This window comes from Alligator sinensis, unplaced genomic scaffold (genome assembly GCF_000455745.1).
Source record: "Alligator sinensis unplaced genomic scaffold, ASM45574v1 scaffold823_1, whole genome shotgun sequence".
NCBI classification, from domain to species: domain Eukaryota; kingdom Metazoa; phylum Chordata; order Crocodylia; family Alligatoridae; genus Alligator; species Alligator sinensis.
This window is the reverse complement of record NW_005842272.1, coordinates 741,213-764,117: the sequence shown is the minus strand read 5'-3', so window position 1 is coordinate 764,117 and position 22,905 is coordinate 741,213. Positions and strand designations below refer to the sequence as shown.

The 22,905-nt window shown below is 40.2% G+C and overlaps 1 protein-coding gene across 3 annotated transcripts in view; it reads right to left on the bottom strand.

The window, feature by feature from the left end:
- The window catches only part of MOCOS (molybdenum cofactor sulfurase), a 411,109-nt gene that overhangs the window by 308,863 nt on the left and 79,341 nt on the right, over nt 1-22,905 (bottom strand). Inside the window, exon 1 of one of the 3 annotated variants that reach the window (XM_025209243.1) lies at nt 8,739-8,780. The exons of the other annotated variants lie outside the window; for them this stretch is intronic. The gene's annotated coding sequence lies outside the window, so the exon portion shown is untranslated. Of the gene's footprint in view, nt 1-8,738; nt 8,781-22,905 lie in introns of those variants that run through there. 3 annotated transcript variants of the gene reach the window in all.

Here is a 22,905-nt window from a genome sequence, read left to right as displayed (position 1 = left end):
AAAAGTGCCTGCCACAATCAGGCACCTGCTGGCTGCTTGTCTTAGGTCTTAAAGTGGCAGGCACCAACAGTGCCCTGCCACACACCTTACCCCTTAAAATGGTACCTGGGGGAGGTTTCCCCTGCTGCTCCTCCAAAACAGGCTCCCCTCAGAGCCTGAGAGAGCCCTCAAGTGGCAATCACCCCCATGGTGCTCTGCCACACCTGGCTAGGCTAAACCAGTTTGTAATTGCACAATCATCCCCTCTGGACTGAAAAAATACAAGCACGTGTCTGCAGTGGCTCCGGTTAGAAGCTGGGGGGCACTAGAGCAGCCCTCCCTTCCCTCCAAGCTGAAGGGGGCGTGGCCAGGCCCCGACAAGATGTTCTGGTTAGGGAAGGGTTCCACCCCATTTCTGACCAGCCCAGCATGGAATTGATAACACAACGTTTATCATCCCTAACTCATTGTTTATCACCCTATTAAGAAAACAACAGAAGAACATTACCAGCTACCTGTTGATTCTGCCTTTGTCCTTTCTGCCACAACATGGACCATTAGATGTTGCTAACATGCTAAGCCAGATATACCCATAGGATGACATAAATCAGTCTATAATATTAGTCATAGAAACAATTAGCTACACATATCTTTGCAAAAGCAAAGGTCTTTCCCTTAAAGATGTTGTTTTGAAAAAATAGCTACACTACTGGATTTTAATAAAGAATTTTCCCATCCAAAAGAGTCAAATGAACAACACTGTCTGCCACCTCAACACCCACAAGAAGTCAGGAAATACCTTCATTTTATATATGGCTCATCCAGTATCATGCTAAATCTCCTTGCCATTGCAAGAAGCAAATAGTGGCTACAGTTTATGCTCCTGGACTCTTACTTCATTCCCTAAAAAAATTAACTGAGTTGTATACGTGCTGGCCACCCAGCGAGTCCCACTAAGACCTGTAAATTATGCAGTACTTGCAGCCTGCACTCCTCCATACTCCTGCCCCCCCCACTCAGGTGGCAGCAGCAGTGCCCCCTGTCATTGGGGGCCCTGTGCCACTCCATGGTTTGCTTCACAGTAAAACCACCATTGACCAAATCCCTACTAAAACACAAGAGAAGAAAAGGAAGCATTTTGAAAAGCAGGTCACTTACTGAAGTGCCTCAACACAGGTTCCAGAGTCTAAGTAACCATTTGCTTAAATTCTTAATCAAAAGTTACTTTTCCACGATAGATTTGTACCCAATTCTGAAATCTGCATTGTAAATATAAGTATTAGCTCAGATAAAAGATTGAAATAATATATAAATGCTAGACCACAGTAGTTATATTCAACAGTAAATAAGGAATATATGGTATGTGGTATATTTATGCATCACAACATCAATTTGACTTTTGTTTTGCTCCTGTTTTGAGCTAGCAGCCAATTATTTAGAGAAAAACTAGAACCAACTCTTTTCATTCCATCCAGGAAGAGCACACACCAACTGCCGAAGCTTCCTTAGCCTGACGAAGGTTTTTTGAACCCTGAAAGCTTGCTTAATACCCATTCTCCAACCATTTGGATTGGTCTAATAAAAGATATCAAATTCACCCAAGGAACCTTGTCTGCCTATGTCCTTAGACCAACACGGCTACAACCTAAACCCCTAGAACCAACTGTAGCTCTTAGTTATCACCGTCTCACAAGAGGTTTTCCATCTAAGAAATTAAAAAATATATATACATGATATATGTTGGTACATTTCACATATTTACACACAAGAACTGCAGTAACTGAGGTTACCTTTTTTGTGAAATGTTTAACAGAAACATTAACATATTTCTTCAGAAAATTCAACAACAGAAAAGAAGAAACCTCAGGGGTTTTGCATTAAGAAACAATAAAAAGAAGTATCTTTAAACAAGTATAACCTCTCTCAGAAAAACATCAAAATATCTTTCAAGTTACATTAGTTATTCATGATCTGATGTTTAAGCCTAATAGACTTTATGGTCTAAAATTTAGCATAGCAGATGCTTGCATTTTTCAGAATGCTTCCAAAGAACATGACATTTCCAGCTCCATGGCTTAACTGAGGCGTATGCTAAAAATATATTTTAATACACTATTTGCAGCACCACCAATGCTAGCAGCCTACCCTACATACTGAAATACCTTCTGTCCTCTAAGATGTTTAAAGGTGAATAAAGGCACCAATGCTGCCCCTTGAAAGAGCACATTAGTTATTTCTCTTGGTTGACTTTAACTCTATTAAGGGTAATGGGAAAATATATACCTTCCAAGACACCTTGAAGTCATCTGTACACACACACTTCATACTAGTTTCAGTGTAACCTCATGTAACACTAATGCTACTTAAGGCCTGCCTTTCATCACTGGGGCTGCTGTTCCTCTACTTTCTATTTCCATAAAAAAGGCTTGGTTTCCAAGAGCTCTGATGGAAGGGAAGCTGAGAATACCCTTTTGCAAAACCCCATCCAGGCCACTGTGAGCAAAGTGTATTAAAGCCACTAAGATTAACATACTGGAATAGCAAGAAAGCTTGCCATGTTTTCCCTATGCCCGTGTTTAGGGGGAAATGCTTCACAACAGCTACCCTATTCCTTTTTTTGTAGCCAAGATAAAAAATTCTATGGTGCAGATAATAGATGAGAGTGAAATTTCTTAGATGTAGCCTTCTCTGTATCTTGGACATCCTTTTAAATGTTGTCACTTTAGCCAATACAACCCAGCTACAGGAACACAACCACACTGGAAGCTCTAGTGTAGACAAGGCTCCCTTGAATACCATGGTTTCTAATAGACTCAGAGTGTGACCTACTGTAACGCAGGCATATACACAAACCTTTGGCATTCTACCGCTGAGCACCATGCCAGATGTTTTCCAGGCTGAACTTCAGCCTCAACTACTATGAATGATAAAAGCTGATGATACTCAATATCTTGCACCATTGTAGCTTACTGGTGCTCAAACATCTTCCCCAGAAGGCGGAATGGGAGTTTCCTATCCATATGTGGCCTGGATCCCACCATCAGGCCCAATCTGGCACGAAAGCAGGCATGGTGGGCATTGTCTGGCCGTGTGTAGCAAGGCGGGGGGCAGCTCTGCTACAACCCAGCCCCACAGGGAAAGGGGGCATGACCTAGTCCTGCAGGGGAGAGGGGAGTGGCTTGCCCCACGGGTTGGAGGTTGGGCACACCTGATGTAGCTGAGAAAGAGTTTTTTACAACAGCAGACAATTTGCTCAGCTATGCGATAACTCGAAAACCATTAGTCCTTAGATTCATTTTGGTGTACTATGAAAAAAGGCCTTGAATATATTTTACTAATCTCCTTAACAATGATTCTTCAAATATGGAATGCCATGAAATGTACTGATCCATCTGCTCAATTAGAATTTGTTTTCTTTATTCAGATTAAGACAACAAGTCTTTACTGATAAACCTGTTAACAAGTGGTCTTACTTCTCATATATAAAATCAGGAAAAGATCACAATTAAAAACATAATACAAAAATACCATATATACTTACCTACTGTGCAACTGCTACAATGATGTTAGAATAAAAAAATGAGCCAGTTTATACCCAGTTTGCATGCAACTTTTTTTAGTTGCTCCATAATTTGTTAACTGAGAAAAGTATAAAACAACATCCCAGTGAAATGCAGCACCATTAGCATCACCACCCAATCTTCCCTCCATGCACTTGTGTACTAGGAGAAAGACTGTGTACAGTTCAGCAGATAGGAGCTCTTCATATGCTCAGCTTATTCAGCAGAAATCCAAGTAGTAATACCCTATTTTCCTAGCCAGCTACTTACAGAGACAATACTGTGTTATTAAGTAGTTTCTTGCTACTCCATGAAGTTTCCCTCCAAAAAGCCACAAGAAAATGTTCACATCCTCCACACACCATGAATACACTTTAAAAAGGGTTGCAAGATGGCAGTTTTAGTGTTTTCTTTCCTGGTAAAAATATTCTTGGAGCAGAAAGTAGTATGAATTCTAATGTGTGATGATGCAGTCATCAAAAATATATATTCTATATAGTGCATTTTGTTTCCAGAATTATATCTCCTATCCAATTACATTTACCCAGCAATAACAAGAAAAGCCTATTTTCTTCAATTATGGACAGAAAATCCCCCCTAAGAAATGGAAAATATCCTATTATCTCATATTTAATTATTGCAAGATGGTAAAAGTGTTTCCAGTTGTCCTAATATTTCCTTTCCCCACAACAAGGACTAGAGCTTGAAGCAAACATCTGATCCTTAATATATAGCATTTAACTGATGCAAACACCATAGTGGTTTTGGTTACTTTCTTTAATTAAATCATATACCTATAAACAACAGCTGAGGTAAATGATTAGTGATGATAAGTGTCAAATACATAAGAATAATGTATGGCCTTCGCAGGAATTTCAGTGGGTTTAAGACTGATTTTTCTTTTCATCCAGCTATGACAAAATGAAAACCAGAATGTAATAAAAAGTACTTCAGGTACTGTTGTGCAAAGGGAATCAGGTTTTATTTTGTATTTACATACCTTCAGTACAAGGCAAACTACAGTCTCCTGGTTCAAGCACTGAATGGGACTCAGGAGATGTGGTTTCATTTCCCAACTCTGCCATAGATTTTTTGAGGTGATCTGAGGCAAGTGTTTTCACCTCTGTGTACCCCAGTTCACTACCTGTAAAATTAGAGGAAAAAGGCTCCTGACTTCCTTTCTTGTATCCTTAATCTTGTACATTTGGATTTTCAGGCCTCCAGAAAGAAGACCGTCTCTACTCTATGTATGTTCACTAGCAAGCATATCAGAGCATCGATTTTGCTTAGCAGCCTCTAAAATTACTTCTGAAGTACAAACAATAATGGCCCCAGTGCTCAGGTAGATTCAGTCATGTACTGGCAAAGACTCCTGAGGAATCAATAGGAGCCCCTTGTTAAAATTCAGCCGCCAAACTGAAGAGAGGTTGAGGGCATATATTTGCTTCTAATGGAATCACTTTTTGTTAGAATATGCAAAACCATCTGTGTAAAGGGGGCTTTCTCCTGAGGTTCAAGGAAATGCTTCTGAGAAGGAATTAATTGACTTTGGAATACACCAGATAGCACTGTGTGTCAGGTATATATAGCTGAGGAATGCTCTTGGACACCTCTAGAAAGCTAGAAATCCCTTTGACCCAAATGTCTTCCTCCCTTTTCAAATCAAACAAGTCAGGCACTGTGTGTACAAGGTGAAGAGGGAATATTCCCAGATAATGCATATCATGTTTGTTTGCTATGCACCACTGCCTTCTTTCCTGGTTATGGTGACAAAGAAGGGTTTTCATTAAATGGGACTATAAATGAATATTATTTCCAATATCTCCTCCTATACCTGTAGGCTCCATGGAGTCTTTAGGACATAACAAGAACTGTGGAATCCCTTTGTTAAAATATTAGTGGCACATCACAAACTAGATTTTGAAACAATTCACTGCATAGCTTCTACATGAATCTAAATGAAAATGCTGAAGCAGAATGGCTGGCAGCACACCCAAAGTACAATAAACATGGAAATATAATATATATTCTTGGATACTAGAACAGTCAGGATAAGCGTTTAAGACACATTAGCAGCCATTTTCATTTTCATGGCTGAATATATTCCCAGTTTTACCTAATGCAGGAGATATACAGTCCCACTGGGGGAATGCCTTACTGGACTTGGTGGTGGCTGTGGGGGAGGAGCTGGTAGGGGAGCTGCAGATTCATGGTCACCTTGGGGACAGTGACCACCAATCAACTGAATTCACCATACAGCATAGGGTGGGTAAGATAACTAGTAGGGTGGAAGTGCTCGACTTTAGGAAGGCTAACTTCAGTGTGCTTAGGAGTCTAGTCAATGATGCACTGCAGGATAAGAGTATTGGTGACATGGGAGTACAGGAAGGGTGACCGTTTCTAAAGGAAGCAATCCTTTGGGCACAGAGGGAGACTATCTCAGTATGAGGAAAAAGGGGGAAAGGAGCCAAAAAACTTCCTTGGCTAAATGGGGAAATCCAGGGGAGTCTAAGGGCAAAAAGAAGGCATATAGGTGGTGGAAGCAACCAAGGTGGAGTATACCTACTTGGCCCACACTTGCAGGGAGGCAGTTAGAAGAGCCAGAGCAACTACTGAGCTGAGGCTGGCAACACAAATTAAAGACAACAAAAAGTCTTTTTTAGGTATGCAGGGAGTAAAAGGAAGGTGCAGGGCAGCATAGGATCCCTACTGAACAAGAAGGAGCAATTAGTGACAGGCAGGAGGGACAAGGCTGAGACATTCAATGAGTGTTTTGCCTCGGTGTTCCTGAACAGGGATCAAGATAAGTCTTGTAATGGGTTCTTAGATGGACATCAGAGGGACACCAGCCCACCAACTGTCAATGCTGACTTGGTGCAGAGTCACTTGGATGGACTGGATGTGTTCAGGTCAGCAGGCCCAGATGAGCTGCATCCAAGAGTACTGAAGGAATTAGCCGGTGTCATAGCAGAACCAGTGGCATGGCTATTTGAGCACTCATGGAGCTGAGGTCAGGTCCCGGAGGACTAGAAAAGGGTCGATGTGGTCCCTATTTTCAAGAAGGGGAGGAAGGAGGATCCGAGTAATTATAGGCCAGTCAGTCTCACCTCCATCCTTGGAAAAGTCTTTGAAAAGATTATGAAGGATCATATTTGTGAGAGCCCAGTGCAAAAAAATAATGCAGCAGGAAAACCAGTATGGATTCGTAGCAGGTAGATCATGCCTGACCAATCTGGTTTCATTTTATGACAGGGTCACAAAATGCCTAGATGCAGGAGTAGAGGTGGATGTCGTTTTCTTGGACTTTAGCAAGGCCTTCAGTACAGTATCTCATCCTATTCTCATAAATAAATTAAGAGGCTGTAACATAGATGTTTACACAGTCTAGTGGGTGGCAAATTGGCTTAGCGGTTACACCCAGAGAGTGGTAGTAGATGGGTCGGTATCAACCTGGAAGGATGTGGGTAGTGGGGTCCCACAGAGTTCGGTCCTTGGACCTGTACTCTTCAATATCTTCATCAGTGACTTGGATGTGGATATGAAGTGTACTCTGTCCAGGTTTGCAGACAAGACTAAATTGTGGGGTGAAATGCACATTCCAAAGGGTAGGGAATGGTTGCAGGCAGACCTGGACAGGTTAGAAAACTGGGAAGTACACAATAGGATGCACAAGGACAAGTGCAGAGTGCTGCACCTAGGCTGTAAAAATATCCAGCACACCTACTGGCTGGGAAGTGACCCTCTCAGGAGCACAGAAGTGGAAAGGGATCTCGGAGTCATAGTGGACTCCAAGATCAACATCAGTCGTCAGTGTGACGAAATCATCGCAAAGCTAACCGCACTTTATCATGCATCAGCAGAAGCATGACAAAGAAAACCAAGGATGTGATACTTTTCCTCTATGCAACATTGTTCAGACCACAGTTGGAGTACTGCATCCAGTTTTGGGCGCTGTACTTCAAGAAGGATGCTGATAGACTTGAGAGGGTCCAGAGGAAGGCCACTCGGTATGGTTAGGTGTTTACAAGATAAGCCCTATGAGGAAAGACTGAGGGACCTGGACCTCTTCAGCCTCCGCAAGAGAAGGCTGAGAGGTGATCTTGTGGCTGCCTACAAACTCATTAGAGGTACGCATCAAGGGATCAGAGATGCTTGGTTTACCAGGGCACCTCTTGGGGTAAAAAGGAACAATGGTCACAGACTGACAGAGAGCAGATTTAGGCTAGACATCTGGAAAAACTTCATGGTAAAAGGCGTCCAAAATTTGGAATGGCCTTCCAAGGGAGGTGGTGCTTTCCCCATCTTAGGGGTCTTTAAGAGAAGGCTGGATAGGCATCTGGCAGAGGTCATCTGACCCCAGCACTCTTTCAATGTATTTTATACACATTTATAAAACGCCAGCACTCTTCCCTGCGTAGGCAGGGGGTCGGACTCGATGATCTGTTGAGGTCTCTTCTGACCCTACCATCTATGAAATCTATTAAATCTACAAAGTACTCTGTCTTGTAAAACCATAAGGTGAAATTTCTAGTTAAAGAACTACTGCTAGTTAAAGCTACTTTGTTCTTTGAATATATTAACTTAAAATTATTATACAAAAAAAATGCAGATAGGCAGCTGCCAGGATTTAATCATTTGTCTTCAAAGCTCTGAGCTTTGTATTGTGTAATCAATTTGACTTGCTTGTAGTTTAATGAATTAAATTCAAACTAGTGATAAAAAGCAGGCAAGTTTTACTGATTCTTAATGGGTAAAAACCTAGGCACAATTTAAAAAACCAACACTATTGCAACCATATTCTGTTGTTTGGAAATTTTAATGGTTATGGCATTATGCAACAAGATGCCACATCTTTATATGCTGTTTAGTGAATCAATTCCACCTTGAATGGAAACTGCAAGAGTATTTCCATCCAATGTCTCTCAACAGAACCGCTGAGAGGCCTGTCATCAGGACTTTACAGCTATCAAAGGAAGAGAGAATGTTCCAAGTTTCCCCAAGTTTTTACAACAACAGTGTTCGCAATTTCAAAAAACAAACAAACAAAAAAACCTATTCACCTCATACTCAGCAGAAGCCAGAGACCTTTCAAAGGTTCTAACTTGGGTTTTTGTTACTTTGGTGGGTAGAAGAGGAGGGGAGGCTGTTTGCTTGTTTTTCTTTCCTTTATTTTTTTGAGACACACACACGCACACTTACCCAGTCTTGAATAGCCAGTAACCCAGTGGTTAGGGTACTCACCTGGAATTTGAGAGAAAAAGTTTCATTCACTTTTCTACTTAATTAAGATCAGGGTCATAAATTTCATCCTCCCATATTCCAGGTAAGTTATGCTCTACACATTTCTCCCATGTTGAAGACGATCCACTTTCTATAGAGAATTACAATTCGCTGGGCCAGAAAAAACAATGAAGACTGTCACTGTAGCCCATTGGTATGGGAACTTGAATAGGCTGTAGGGGATTGAGGTTCAAACTCTTGGTCTGAATCTGGTGGGACAGGCACCTAAAAGCTAGGTCTCCCACCTCCCAGATATGTACCCTAATGAGTAGAATACTGGGTATTTTGGGGTGTTACTACTTTTTCCCTAGTTCTGATCACAAATTCCATCTTGGACCCCAGAAACCTTTCCCATCAAAACTGACATTTTCCAAAACATGGTTGCATTTGCCCAGTGGCCTGCCTGCAAAAAGTCAATCATAATTATACTACTACAGAGGGAGTTTGGAGGAGTTCGAAGTGGTTGAGGTGGGATCAAAATTACTCTTAGCCACATGATGCTCAGAAGCACTCCAAATTTCTGGTGTTTTGGCCATGAATGGTTTTCCAAAGGAATTTTTAGCTTAGATCTACCTAATCCACATTACAGCTGAAACTCCCTCTCTCTCTCTCTCACACACAAGAGAACAAAGAAGTACCAGATTAAGTTACTACAGAAAAGATATTGGGGAGACATTTCACTTATAGAACAATTATTAATCAATGCCCGCCAAATCATGAGATCTGATTTTTATTTCAATCAGTTTTTTCACTGATGAAAAAAAAGAAACATTTGGCTTCTTTCTGCATGCTTGGTCATTTGAGCCCTCAGTGTGGACCTGGATCATGTTTTCAAGCTTCCCTCCAAAAGAGAGAGAGCAGCTTTATCTTAAAAAACAACAATCCCCTAAATAAATACTAAAAAAATTAATTATCCTCTAATCACTTCAGTTCAAAAGCTGGAGCTTTAAGTACAGCAGCAGATATTGCACAACTCAATAGAATTTTCAAGAATTGGCAACTTTCATAGCAGAGCATCTCTGCTCCCACATCAGTTCACCTCTTGGGAGCAGATGTTCCAGATTTAAGCTTCAAGACTCTGATCCTTGCAGAGGGACCTTATTTCTCTCACTAGCATTCAGCATGGGCACAAGAATCCACCTGTATGGATCTAACCTTAGGACTTAAACACTTACATATGCAAGATGTAGAAATATATTTATAACACGATTACCCTTTTCCCCTCTACCATTTTAACCAGCTTTGTATAGAACCCTTTAGGAAAAGGGCGATACTTAATGAATACTGGTTTGCAGTGTACCACATCCCCTTTGAGTGCTATAGAGACAGGTGCCTTCAGTCCTCTCCAGAGGCCAGCAGCTTCTGCCTTTCCAGAAGCTTTTCCAAAGCAGCAGGGCAGATTTCAAGATTTGTTTTACAAAGGACATACCAGAAGCAGAGTGAGCTCCCAATGTAGCTTTGTAAAACACAAAATAAATCTCAAAAGCAGCTCAGCTGTCAGTGTGAAGCTGCTGAAGAGATCGCTGGGGGTGTACAGCATTCAGGCAAAAGCAATCAAGGCTACAATAGAGACAAGAGAAAATTATGTTTTAAGTTATTAAAAATGTTTGCAGGGAAGACTTTAAAAAGCACAGAAAACAAAAAGTGACTCATATGCATATTTATCCCTTTCTCTTGTGAAAGTATGAGACTCTTCTGAAAAAAAAAAAAAGACAAACAACCCCCCCCCCCCCAAAAAAAAAACAAACAAACAACCAAAAACCCCCAAAACCCATTATGGTTCAGGTCTTCACCCTCAGTTCCTTCACACTGAGAAAGAGGGACAGAGACCTGAAAGCCCATGCTCTAATTAGGGAAGGATTAGGCTGCCTCTATCAAAGAGCACCCACACATACCCCCAAAACTGGGTGTACAGCATGCCCAAAGAATAGGAGGCACGTGTTTTGCCAGGTCTACAGTATTGTAACAAGGCTGCCATAATTTAAACAAGCCACCATTGGAGCCTCTCCAGTTGGTGCAGCTCTGAATTTCACTACTAGCATCTTGCAGAGACTTCCACATCAGTTCAGTTCGGTGCACTTATGGTTGGTCAGCACCCAGGGACTCAGATGCTAGTTGGATTCTATTTCTTTCTTTACAACAGCACAAGTCACCGAGTTTTGCAAACCAGACCATGGGGACTGCACAGGTATAATGGAGTGCAAAGTTTGAAATCCCAATCTGTCTGATGCAAACTTTGCCCTCTCTCATGCAACCACATCAGCTCTTCAGGGCTACCTGGAATAAAAGGGAATACAAACTTCCTTTTGTTACCAAAGCTATCAGTTAAGACTCAGCAATCTCATGGAGCAGACTGGCTGGGAGAAAAGATGGTGCTTTTCTCTCGCATATGTGAAGTTATTTGTCATAAACCTATTGAACAAAATATTGTGAAAAAAAATTTAAAAATATAAATACATGGAGCTAGAGCTCATGCTCCTTCATGACCTGCCAGCCGTGCGTGCTGGCTTACAAGACAAGACAGACACCCTGCAGCTTTTTCAGTTTTGACTGGTCAATGATTTTTCTTCTCTTCATTTTTACCCCCATCATGCTCAACAACTCTGCTATTGGTATCAGGTAGCAGTAGTAGTAATCGTTGCTCTAACAGCAGCCCTGGTTTTCTGTACTCACTTACAGGTAGCTTATATAATTTTTAAAAAAATGTTTCTATGAAGCACCTAATACTGTGATAAGCATGTTATAAAATTGCCAACATTAAGTAAATATGATAATACTGTTACACCAGACTGGGATGTCTTTATTAGTCTATAAATGTTCAGAGATCATGAAGGGCACTGACCAATGGTATTGCAGCTATTGGTGCACCAAAAGAATGTGCATATACTGACTAATAAAAGACCCCTTGTTGAACAATGCCAGCACAAATTTCCTTCAAAGGAAATTAGGTCCATGTTTTTGTTTGCTTGTTTTTACAGTTTTCTAATGGCTGTTTCCATACAAAGACATACCTATCTTACTTTTAGTCACAGATCTATAGGCACAAAAATAAGTGGAAAAAAATACTTGCCTCATATGAACACTCCAATCAATTCCAGTGGGAGCACCGAGTCAGGTAAGCACTATCTGACCTGTAATAGGGCTCGTGCTACAATATGTCCACATGCAGTGAATAACCAGGTTGTGGCTGTAGGCTTGTTTCTCCTTTCACTTAGACAGGAGTATCAGGTATAACTTTAGTATAACTTTAATCCTCCCCAGAGCTGCTGGCCTCTGGGAAGGACTGAAGGCACCTGTCACTGTAGCACTCAAAGGGGATGTGGTACACTGAAAACCAGTATTCATTAAGTATAGCCCTTTTCTAAAAGGGTTCCAAAGCTGGTTAAAATGGTATGGGGGGGAAGAAAAAAAAAAAAAAAGATAATCATATTAAAAATATATTTCTATATCCTGCCCATGGTAGGTGTTTAAACTTGTTTCTCTTCCCACTCAGTCAGGAGTATCAGGTATAACTTTAGTACAGCTATATCAAGATTAATTAGTAAGGATATTACCTCCTCTCTTAAACACCATAATATCAAATAATACTTAAAAAAAAAGGTTTAAAGAATAGTTCTGCACAAATGGTAAGATCTGAAAGACAAGGCAAGAAAGAAATCCTTTTTGTGAAGAGTCAAAAAATATATATTTTAATAGGGTCACCTTTTCACAAATCAGCTTAAACATCAAGGTAACTCCAGTCTATTAGAAGTAGCATTTGAGGAGGATGCTTAATTTCCCATGGAAATGGGTTCAAGCTCCAATGCTTTGTTGAATCAGGACATTCAGCCATGCCATGCTACCTTTTGCCTTCTCAAAGAATATTCTATGGTTAATATTTTTAGGAAAAAAGTTTCCAATCTGTATGTCACAAAGAATGTCTCCCCAAAGGAATATCTTTCCATGTGGTTACAGATATAAGTTCAGTAATATATGTATATATGCACTTTGGCATGATTGAATCTTCCCATAACTACCATTTTTAAATTTTAAAATTATACAACAAATGCTTTTCACCTCAGTAATTATATCCCAAGTTATCAGTTTCATGCATACTCCCTTTCTCTACCAAAACACGTGTAGTAAAGAGAAATTACTTTTGAATGTGCTTAATTTTAAGGCTTTCATTTCACATACTGTATATAATCAGGCTTTTCATTAAACATTGAAAAGCAATCTGTCTTATTTAAAATGAACTACTGGAAGAAGTAAAGGTCCATTATAACATTAATTACACAAAATTCTGACTTCTTTACAAGGAATGCTGGATATAAATTTCTAGAAGTAGCTAAGCCTATGTATACACCACTAACCTCTGCTGGCATAGTTATGTCAGTCAAGGGAGAAAAGGTGCGATACCAACCCATATAATATAGACACCACTACTGTAGACAGTTATACGATATAGTCATTTCATTTGGAAACAGGGCTGAGGGTTTTACAGCTTTGCTGGTAGTGCATATTGGTATTTCTGTACCAGTAAAGCAGTCCTGGTGTGGAAATGGACCAAAGTGATTTTGGAGCTGGAGTCCATTGCAAATAAATTGCAATGGGACTTTGAAACTTAAGTGTCTTTCAATGTTTTACTTTTGATTATTGTTAACATGCTCTTAATGGAGAGCAGAGTACTGCACACTGAATCTTGTTGGACAAATAGTTTTACAGTTGCATTTATATAAATATAATATGTTCTGTTTAAAAAAACTGCCAGCTTTATTTTATAATTCTTTACTACTGCACTAAGAATAGTTTGTAGATACTTAGTCCTTTGATTTGGTAGCTGAAGCAAGCAACTCACAAATCAACATTGAGAACATTAATTCTGTATATTAACGCACTCAAAAAGTCAGGACATGCCAGTTTTGTTTCTTGCACTTTCCTATGACAGTCATTTTGCCTACTTGATCATGTGTGTTTTTAAAATAAATTTTGTTAAACATTCTTAAATAACTGTAATCTACATAAATGTCTTGAAATACCTTGTCCATCCTTTTCTACATGCACTATTTTGTTATCAGTCATAAGACTGTAGGACAGTTCGGGTGAAAGGAGCCTCACGTGGTCATCTATCCCAGCCCCCTGCTCAAGGCAGCATCATCCCTGACTAGACTATCCCAGCTGAGCTCTAAGATGCTCTTGTGAATTTCCAGGGATGGAGATCCCAAAACTTTTCTAGGCAGCTTGTTTCAATGCTTGACCACCCTTGTTGTCAAAACAATCTCCAACCTAAATTCCTTGTTGTCTTAATCCCCAACCTAAATTTCCTCTGCTGCAGTTACAGCAGGGAATGCAATACATTCTCTTCTCTAACATACTTCATTGAATAATTATTTAACAGGATTGTTGACAATATTTTTCTGTCAATCAGCGGCACAGATTTTGTGATGCATTGCTATGGATGAGGGATTTACCACTGGCACTAGCACGTAAGATTTCATGAGCTGGAACTACTTGGCTAAACACTACATTGCATTTTCCTACATCCTTGCATCTGTAAGGTAAGATAACAACTCTTTCCTGTAATCCTTAGGAGCTATACTACATGCCTTTCTTAGTTTTCTGTTCATCTGTCTAGATACTCATCCAAAGTCCCTTTCACCAATTATTAGAACTTCAGTGTCCCCAGGGTGAAATTCTACACTCTCTGAAGTTAATGGCAAATACCATAATGGGGCCAGAATTTCATTTCTGAAGTTTAACATGGCAGGGCTCCTTCCTACATGCTTTACAGAACAAAGTAGAACAGGGGCTAGCAGCATTTTGCAGCAGGTAGGGAGGGGGCAGGGTGGTGAGACTCAGAGCTGGGCTTCAACTGCAGGTTGCTTTTAACCTGGCTCACATTGCCATCGCAGCTGCTGAAGTCACCACTCCATGCTGCAGTGCCGCCACTGTTTCTCATTATCTCCTGGCTGCCATACAGACAGAGCTCCCCACTGCAGAAGCCCCCGCCATCCAAACACAGAGGAGCTCCATGGGCCAGATAAAACGGCCAAAGGCGGCTGACCTCTGAACTAGGATTTTCATTCAATCTTTTCTCACTAAGCTCTTAGCCAGCGAGTCCTAGTCCTGTTGGGTTTGCAGCACTGAACGGGACTGCACTTTTCACTCTGAAGGTACAATAGATACAACCAGCTAAAATTCAAAAATCTGTTGTATGTTCTTAAGTCGCCAATGAATTACTGCAGTGAAAGCTGTGGCCTTCTTGGGCTATATTTAAAAGAAACGTATTTCTTTTTCACACAAGAGAACAATGCCAGGAAAAAAGACCCCAAACTGAAATGGCTCCAATTTACATACTAAAAGAGTGAAGATATTCCAATAAGTATAAACATCCTTTGATACATATCAAAGTATTTTTCAAATTACAACACTTTTTCAGGGTCTGAGACTTTGGCTTAACAGAATTAAATTGGAAAAGCTCAGTGAAGTGTACACTTATTCAATTAAAGCAGGCAGAATTTCATTTGCACTTCTTTGTTAAGAATACTACCTATAACATCACATTTTCGTTCACTGGCTTATCTCCAACTGTATACTAAAAATATATTCCATCAGACTTGTTTTTGAAGTTCATTACAAATGCTAAACACCAGCACTAGACACTGTAATAATTTCCTTCTAGTGAGATGTTTAAAACATGTGAACCTATTCAGATAAGCTTGGAGACATATTTGATTACTCTATGCTTTTTCACACCACACCTTTTGCAGTTTTCAAGTTCAAATCCAAAAACACTGATTAGGTTTGGTCTTTTGTTAAAAAAAAGCAGTGTGAAATTTCCACAAAAATAAATTCCAAAACTGCTTAGAAATTTCCCACAAAGCACACATTTCCCCCTCCCACACATAACAGTATATATTAACCAGCGCTCTCTCACAAGCAGATCTAATTCAGATGAACCTTTGACAGCTAGAAGAGATAAATCAGCAGCTGGGAAAGGGATACTGGAAAATTTGGGATGAGGTATTGCAAAAGGAATTGGGTCCGAACCATCAGAAAGAGTCAGCTGGGTGGAAGAAATTTGAGATGTTCTGTCCATTGTCTAGTAGTAGAGATATTCTCATCTTCTCTGCCATTGCACTGAAGAAGTGAACATTGCTTGTTCAGCGTCCTGAGTAGCAAAGATGGTTTTAGCAACATCCAGACAGAAACCTTTTACTCAAACAAGCCAAAAGCAGTTCAGCCGATCTCTCTCACTCCAATGACTTTGCATAAGGCTTTGCATGTTTGACATGCAAAGCCTCTGTACTGCATTTCAGACTGATTTTACTGCGTCTGAGCATCTTCAGTTTGTCACTGTTATGTGTTGCTAAGTAACAAAGTCTTCAATCTTGGTATATTCCCAAACCAGCGAGTGAATAGATATAAGGCAAGTTGAGCCTATGTTGTCCCAGTGGATGCCTGATGGCTCTAGAACCAACCCTACTACATTATGGGAGTTAATTTATGGAAATGCTGGCAGAAGTTCAGTACAAATCCATGCCAATCACTTTACGACTTCAAAACAAATGAACAAAGAAAGCCAAGCCACCTCCAAACAGGCACAAGAAACTAAGTACAAAAAATGATAGGACAATGGCTTAAAAACAGCTGAGTGCTTATAACCTACCTCAATACCACAGCATTGGAAAACACTAGACTGACTGCAAGCCTAGGAAGGAGCTTGCCTTTTTAAATATATTAGAAAGCTTTTGTTAATATTGGGAAACATTACTTAAGAATAATAAGGATGCATTTTCCTTCAGCTCTACTGTATATTATTAATAAAATCTAGATACATGAACAAATTAGACCCTGAAAAATAACTTGCAACTATTCCTAACAAAAAAGCAAAAAAGGACCACTCAAATCTTCAGAAGTGTTTCATGATCCTATCATGACCCATACTGCTTTTTAAAGGAATTCTTCATTTTCAAGGACTTAACTTGTAACAATCCTAATGGGAGAAACAGAATCTTCAAGGAAGCTAAGATCTCAAATCAGTGAAATGTGAGAAAGGATTTTTTTTAAGAGGAACAAAGATTTTGTGAGGATGTTTTTAAAATCAGAATACTTATAACACTGGAAACATAACTACAATATTACTTTGTGTAAAGGTCTATGTAATTTAAGAGAAGCCTTTCAAACTACTCAGAAAAGCTATTGCACTTCATTTTGAGGAACTAGATGCTCTGCCTGACAGAGAATCAAATTAATCCAATGACTTTTTATTTCAAGCTGTCCATCTGCATGTTCCTTTAGTCTTTTCTGCCTTTTCGCTCCATTTTGCACTCAAATCAAATCTTGACCAGTTTACGGATCACTGCATTGATGACATTCTGAGGTGAGGTTCTAAAATGAAGGAAAAACACAAGGACAAACTCCCAACAATTTCTATGAGGCCCAAGAGAAACTCATAACCAAAGATGTGCTTCGAGCCATTTTGAAATACACACATTTATCTGGTCACGAGACTATGCATCTCCTTATGTCTGCTGTAGTTGAATGAGTATGTATATCCCTGTGTCATTCCTCTTTGTTGAAGTAGTCTGGCTTCCAAGAAGGCAGCCCATGTTCTAAAGACAAACTAGATCTTTAAGCAAACTAGTTTTTTAATACTGTCAGTAAAATCCCTTTTGCAACTATGCTGGGACACCTCCTCTGTGTACTACTCTAGTTACCCATGAACATGAAAAATGAGCTCAAAGTGGAACAGGTGTGGGACAGACATTTCTGTGTAGCACCCCAGGCCTCCTCTCGCAGGGGTGACTGGGGGTTGCTGATGCCCAGCAGTGGCTGCAGTAGCAGCAGAGCAAGCTCCTGCAGGCACGAACAGAGCCTGAGCTGCGGCCCAGCAGGCAGCCCCAGGGACTGGGTCCCCACACTGACCCCATGGGTAGGTTGATCTGGTGCCAGGACTACTGGCTGAGCCCGCAGGTTATTGGGAGCCAAAGCGATGGGGCCAACCAAGCCCACAGCACCAGGGCTGAGGCGAGCCTGTGCACCCTCATGCTGCCCCGGTAGTGGCACTTCTCTATCACTGCCTGATTCCACAGGCCTAAGGCAGTGCAGTGGGTCTGGAGCTGAGCCCCTAAGGACTCCCTGGTGCCACCGCCACACTGGTCTGAATGCACCTAGCCTATCTTGACTCAGTAGCTGACCTGTCCTGGGAGGCATCCAGGGAACCCCAAAGCTAAGGCACAGTGGGGCTCCTGCTGGGATGTGTTCCTCTCCCCTCTGTGCCAGGTGGGGCTGTAGGGCAGTGACCAGGAAGGAGGTCAGGATCTAAGTCCTGGCTCCAGCGCCCGCTGTGACAGGATGTCCCTAGCAATCTGGGTGGCCGGTGCTAGGTGGCAAGGCAAGCAGAGGTTCAGCCACCGGTGTGCAGGGAGGCCTTGCCATGCCAGGAGAAGGCAGGGCTCAGTCCAGGGGAGGGATGCACTGGGCTGAGACTGATAGTTGCCATGCCCCTACCCACTCTGGCCCCTTCCTCAAGACTTGTCTCAGCCGCAGGGTACAAAGGCAGCTCCTGCCCACACTGGGCTGGGCTGAACAGACCCCCTGAAACCTGTTCAGGGCCCCCAAGAGGCCACAGACCCCTGGTTGAGAACTGCTGCTTTAAATTGTGTGCAGGATGTTTTGTAGGGGCCCATTTTCTCCTGCAGACATATTTAGAAACCTGTCAGAGCAGCACTGCCATTAGTATAGTTAATTGAATTTATCTGTCACTGTGGGTTCTCTATTATCTTAAGGCTATGCATAGGGCAAAGACAGCTAGGATTGATAAGAATGGATATTTATGTAGGAATACAGATGAACAGAGACTGACATAAGGCAGTGGTGCTCAACTTCCCCATGGGCTAGATGAGTGGCATGAAACCTGACCCTGCATGCTGGTCCAGCTGCAAAATAATTCCATATACCAGGATGATCCAGTATGCAGAACCATGTCATCCACACTGTGGGACTCTCCATGGGTCTGGAAATTTGGCAACAGGCAAGTGGCAATTAATGCTGCTACTGCTCCCCTGCTGCCAAATTTCTGGGCCATGGAAATGACATGGCCCTGCGGACCAGGTCTGGCCTGCAAGCCAGTGGTTAAGCACCACTGATAGAGGGAATAAGACAAAGAAAATGAAGCTAAAACTGCATCCTGAAGCACTAGGAATATGGGTAACTGTCCCATTAGAAAGAAAGAAAGTTTAAAAAAATCTGCCTCTTTGGGGAAGGCAGACTTGTTTGAAAGCCAGATGGAGGAACTAAGCCAGCTATAATCAAGAGACTGGAACTATATATAATAATTAATGTCAGTGATAATAAAAAGAGGGCAGTTTTATTAAATATGTGATGGGGGAAAAAATATCACTTTTTGCACAGCTTAGTGACTCCTATTCAATCAGCCAACAAAATAATTTGCTGAGATTGTTGAAATTCTACCCCTCCCCCAAAAAATCCTATCTCCCCAAAACCTTATTGATTGTAGACTATTTCTGGTTCTCTAGATGGAATTATGAAGACAATCCCTGAATGTGTGCCTGGAACCGGCAAACTAAATTGTGTTGCCGCTTTAAAAGAAGTACAAATGATGCATTTACGTAGGCATCCCAGGAAAAATGAAGCAATCTCCAAACACGAACAAAGGCTGATTTGACCATTAAAAGTGCACTAAAAATGTTTTAAAAAGAGTACTGAAATGTTGACCAGGAAAAACAAAAACCAGGCAAAAAAGCCCTTCCACAACCACAGTCAATTTAAAATATCGTTAACATAAAAACTGGCATTTATAGACCATAAATCCATTTTGCCCAATCTGTGTCACAAAGTGGCAGAGAATGGTTGCTGAGAGGAAGAGTGAACAGGGATGACTATTGGAATGATTAAAAGGAAGTATCCAAAAGAGAAATCGTCAACCACCTTTAAGGCTTAATTAGTAGCAAAGTATATTTTAGACTGAATACAACTGTAATGTTTGTATATTTTTATAGTAGTAAGGTAGAATCTGTAATTTATGGGAATTATTCTGTTAAACAGACTATGCCTTCTCGTCTGCCATCTTTTCTACAATTGAAGAAACCCCAGAACTATGCCAGATCTGTAGGATGCTTATGAAAAAAAGGCATTGTAAAGCTGTACATAATAATAAACAAGGATATCTGAAATCCAGCTTGCTCTCCCTACATATGTTTAATATTGTTTAAAAACAAAGGGCAATGGTATATATATATTTAAACTATTCTTACTAGCATGTAACAAGTTTACAGTAACAGATTCTTAGGTTCTCTTCCAAATGGAGTGAAAATATGGAAGGTCACAGACCTATCTTTTTCTGACCTATATTCAGAAAGTTATTACATACAGATAGAAAACTGTAGGTCCCATTCCTATACAGCTTTGCAAGTCTTCTGTTGAAGTCAATGGAAGCATAACCTGGGTTAAAATATACAGAACATGGCCTTTTGATTTTATGCATACACGATATGGAGAAGTTTCTAGAATTTACTCTATTTTACATATTTAACTATTTTAAAATCAAATTTAGTATTCAATCTCAAACTGCTTTCAATGAAGTGCAAACTGGGATTACAGTTTTCACTTCATGTAACTGGGGTTGCAGAGAATGCCTGGCCAGAATCATCCTGAACATGTAGATGTTCTTTATCACATTATTTTTTGTAGATGCCAGAAAGCTGAGTAACAGCAGAACAAAATATTAAGAATTTACTTATTAAAGTTTCTGCTTGTCAAGCCAACAGATAAGGAACATATCAAAACAGAGATGAAAGTCCAGGAGTAATCTGTAACATGTCGTCAGCTCAGCCTTAAGACTAAAGGCACAAGAAACAGTGAAGAGAAGGATCCACCCACTTGTGCTAAAGAGTTTTCAGGGATTCAGTCAAAAAGAAAGATCACATTCAGGTCCACTTAAAAGCCTAATAGACAGACTGACACTGACCTGTCACTCAATGAATTATGAAGCACAGCCATGAAGTCAGGTCATATGAGTATAATTCCTCCCCATCCTGTGTGCACACTGGCATCCCCAGGTCCACGTAAGATTATTTTATTGCACACCTAGGTGCAACTGGTATACAAGACCCAAACAAAAACAGGCACCTATCTTGCCCCAAATTAGCAGATTCCTCAAAAAAAAGCAACAAACAAACAAACAAAGAAAAACAAACAAAAAACCTTGTTCCTTTACTTATAATTATACTGTAAAGCTTATGTGATTAGAATCTACCCTGTCCAGAGTCACCATAATAATCACTCTTTCTATCGGCTTGCCTTTTGACACCGACTTAAAGATGCATCCCATTAAATATATAAAACTTTCAAATGTCTGAATCGGCTGATTCTTCAAGGTTAGAGTGAGAAGTAAAGCCTACTCCTCCAGAGGGAAGGTTTCTAAGGAAGTCAAGGAGTCGCTGCTTTCCTAAGTGCAAACAGCTCCCAGAGGAAATTAGGAACCTTTGCTCTTAAAAAAAAATGTAGCATTTCTACTGCTGGAATGCCTGTACTGCTATTTTAGCATGGCCTGGCAGCAAGGGAGGTAGCTTTACAAAACTTTCATATAAAAGATCTGAACTACTCTGGCTTTAAAACAATGTTTTCAAGTTTTGTGTGCGATATTGGGAAGGACAGAACCTATGCTCAGGTTTCACTCATCCATACAGTCTCCAGTTAGTGACCTTTAGAAAGGACAAATCAATACTAAGCAGATACTGTATCTACTATTTCTTACTGTGTATGAAAGGTCAAGCAGTTTCCACATATGTAACAGTTCTAACATTGCTGTTTCCTGAAGCAGAGACTGCTTAGCTCAGGAAAACTAGGATAAAGAAAAACGTTGATATTCCACATCATACTTCAGAACACACAGTAACTTAAAAAAATAAATAAATCTGACACCGAAACATTTTTAAAGCAATTCACACACATGCTTTGCAAAATTGGAGCTTTCAATCATGACATGGCTTATGGATACGTTACAGAAATAATGAGGTGAACTATTTATATGATCGTTTTCATGGGTAAAACCAATAAGACTTTAACTATATATTTTGTTATCAAGGCACATATAGTGTCACCAACATTAACAGATTAGAAACCTACGCTCCAAGAATGGTTTTTGACTGACAAATAAATGTTGAGGTGAATCCAATTCAGATTATTCCATATTTTTGAGCAACTGGTGCATTAGTGGATCAGAAACACAATTTATTCCCATTATCAACACCATCAAATTTAAAGGAAATTACACTTTTTTTAAAGTTATTTTTTAAGTCTCCCGTCAGAGGAAAAACGCATCAAAATGGCTGCTACCACGACAGAGCCCTGAAAAGCTTTTTAAAAGGCATTCTTTCAGCTGTATTTCTTCTCAATAAAGAAACCTTAAAAGCAAACGAACTTTTTAAAGCTTGTAAAACAACTAGCTGGAGGTTCACCTTTTCTGAGAAAAATCAAATATGGTAACTGTGACATAGGACTGATATACCTACTCCCCCACCTTGTCATATTGCTTGTTTTTTATGGTGCAAGTGGCCTGCAAGAATGAGTGGGAATGCTGCAAGCGTACATGCACAAACACTTTCATTGCTTTGTTGATAGCCTAACATATTGATTATTTTTTTAACACTTTTCTTGAATTCTCTCCTTTAATGATTGTGCTTCTTAAATTTTTTAGTAAGGAGTAGCAGGCAAGGTGGCTTACCAGTTCTATTAGGTGCAGTCTAGCACATGGTGTTTGGGGCAGAGGAGCTCAGGCTGTTTTTAATGAGATGCTGCTAAATATCTGTCCTGTTGTATTTAAAAGCCATGACATATTTCTAAATCCAGGTTCAAAATAAAATTAATCTGAAAATGGTAGGTTCTTTTAGAATAAGCCATAGAAGTTACACCAGAGTAGTCTACTTTCTTTTCTATTCCCTTATAACAATAAACAGAAAGCACTACAAAAATATTTTAGAGAACTACTGTAAAGTATACCATCAAGTGTGATTGCATGAAAGGAGATTTTTTTTTTTTTTAAGAACCTGAAAGCATATAATCTGGTTCCTCAGCAAATAAA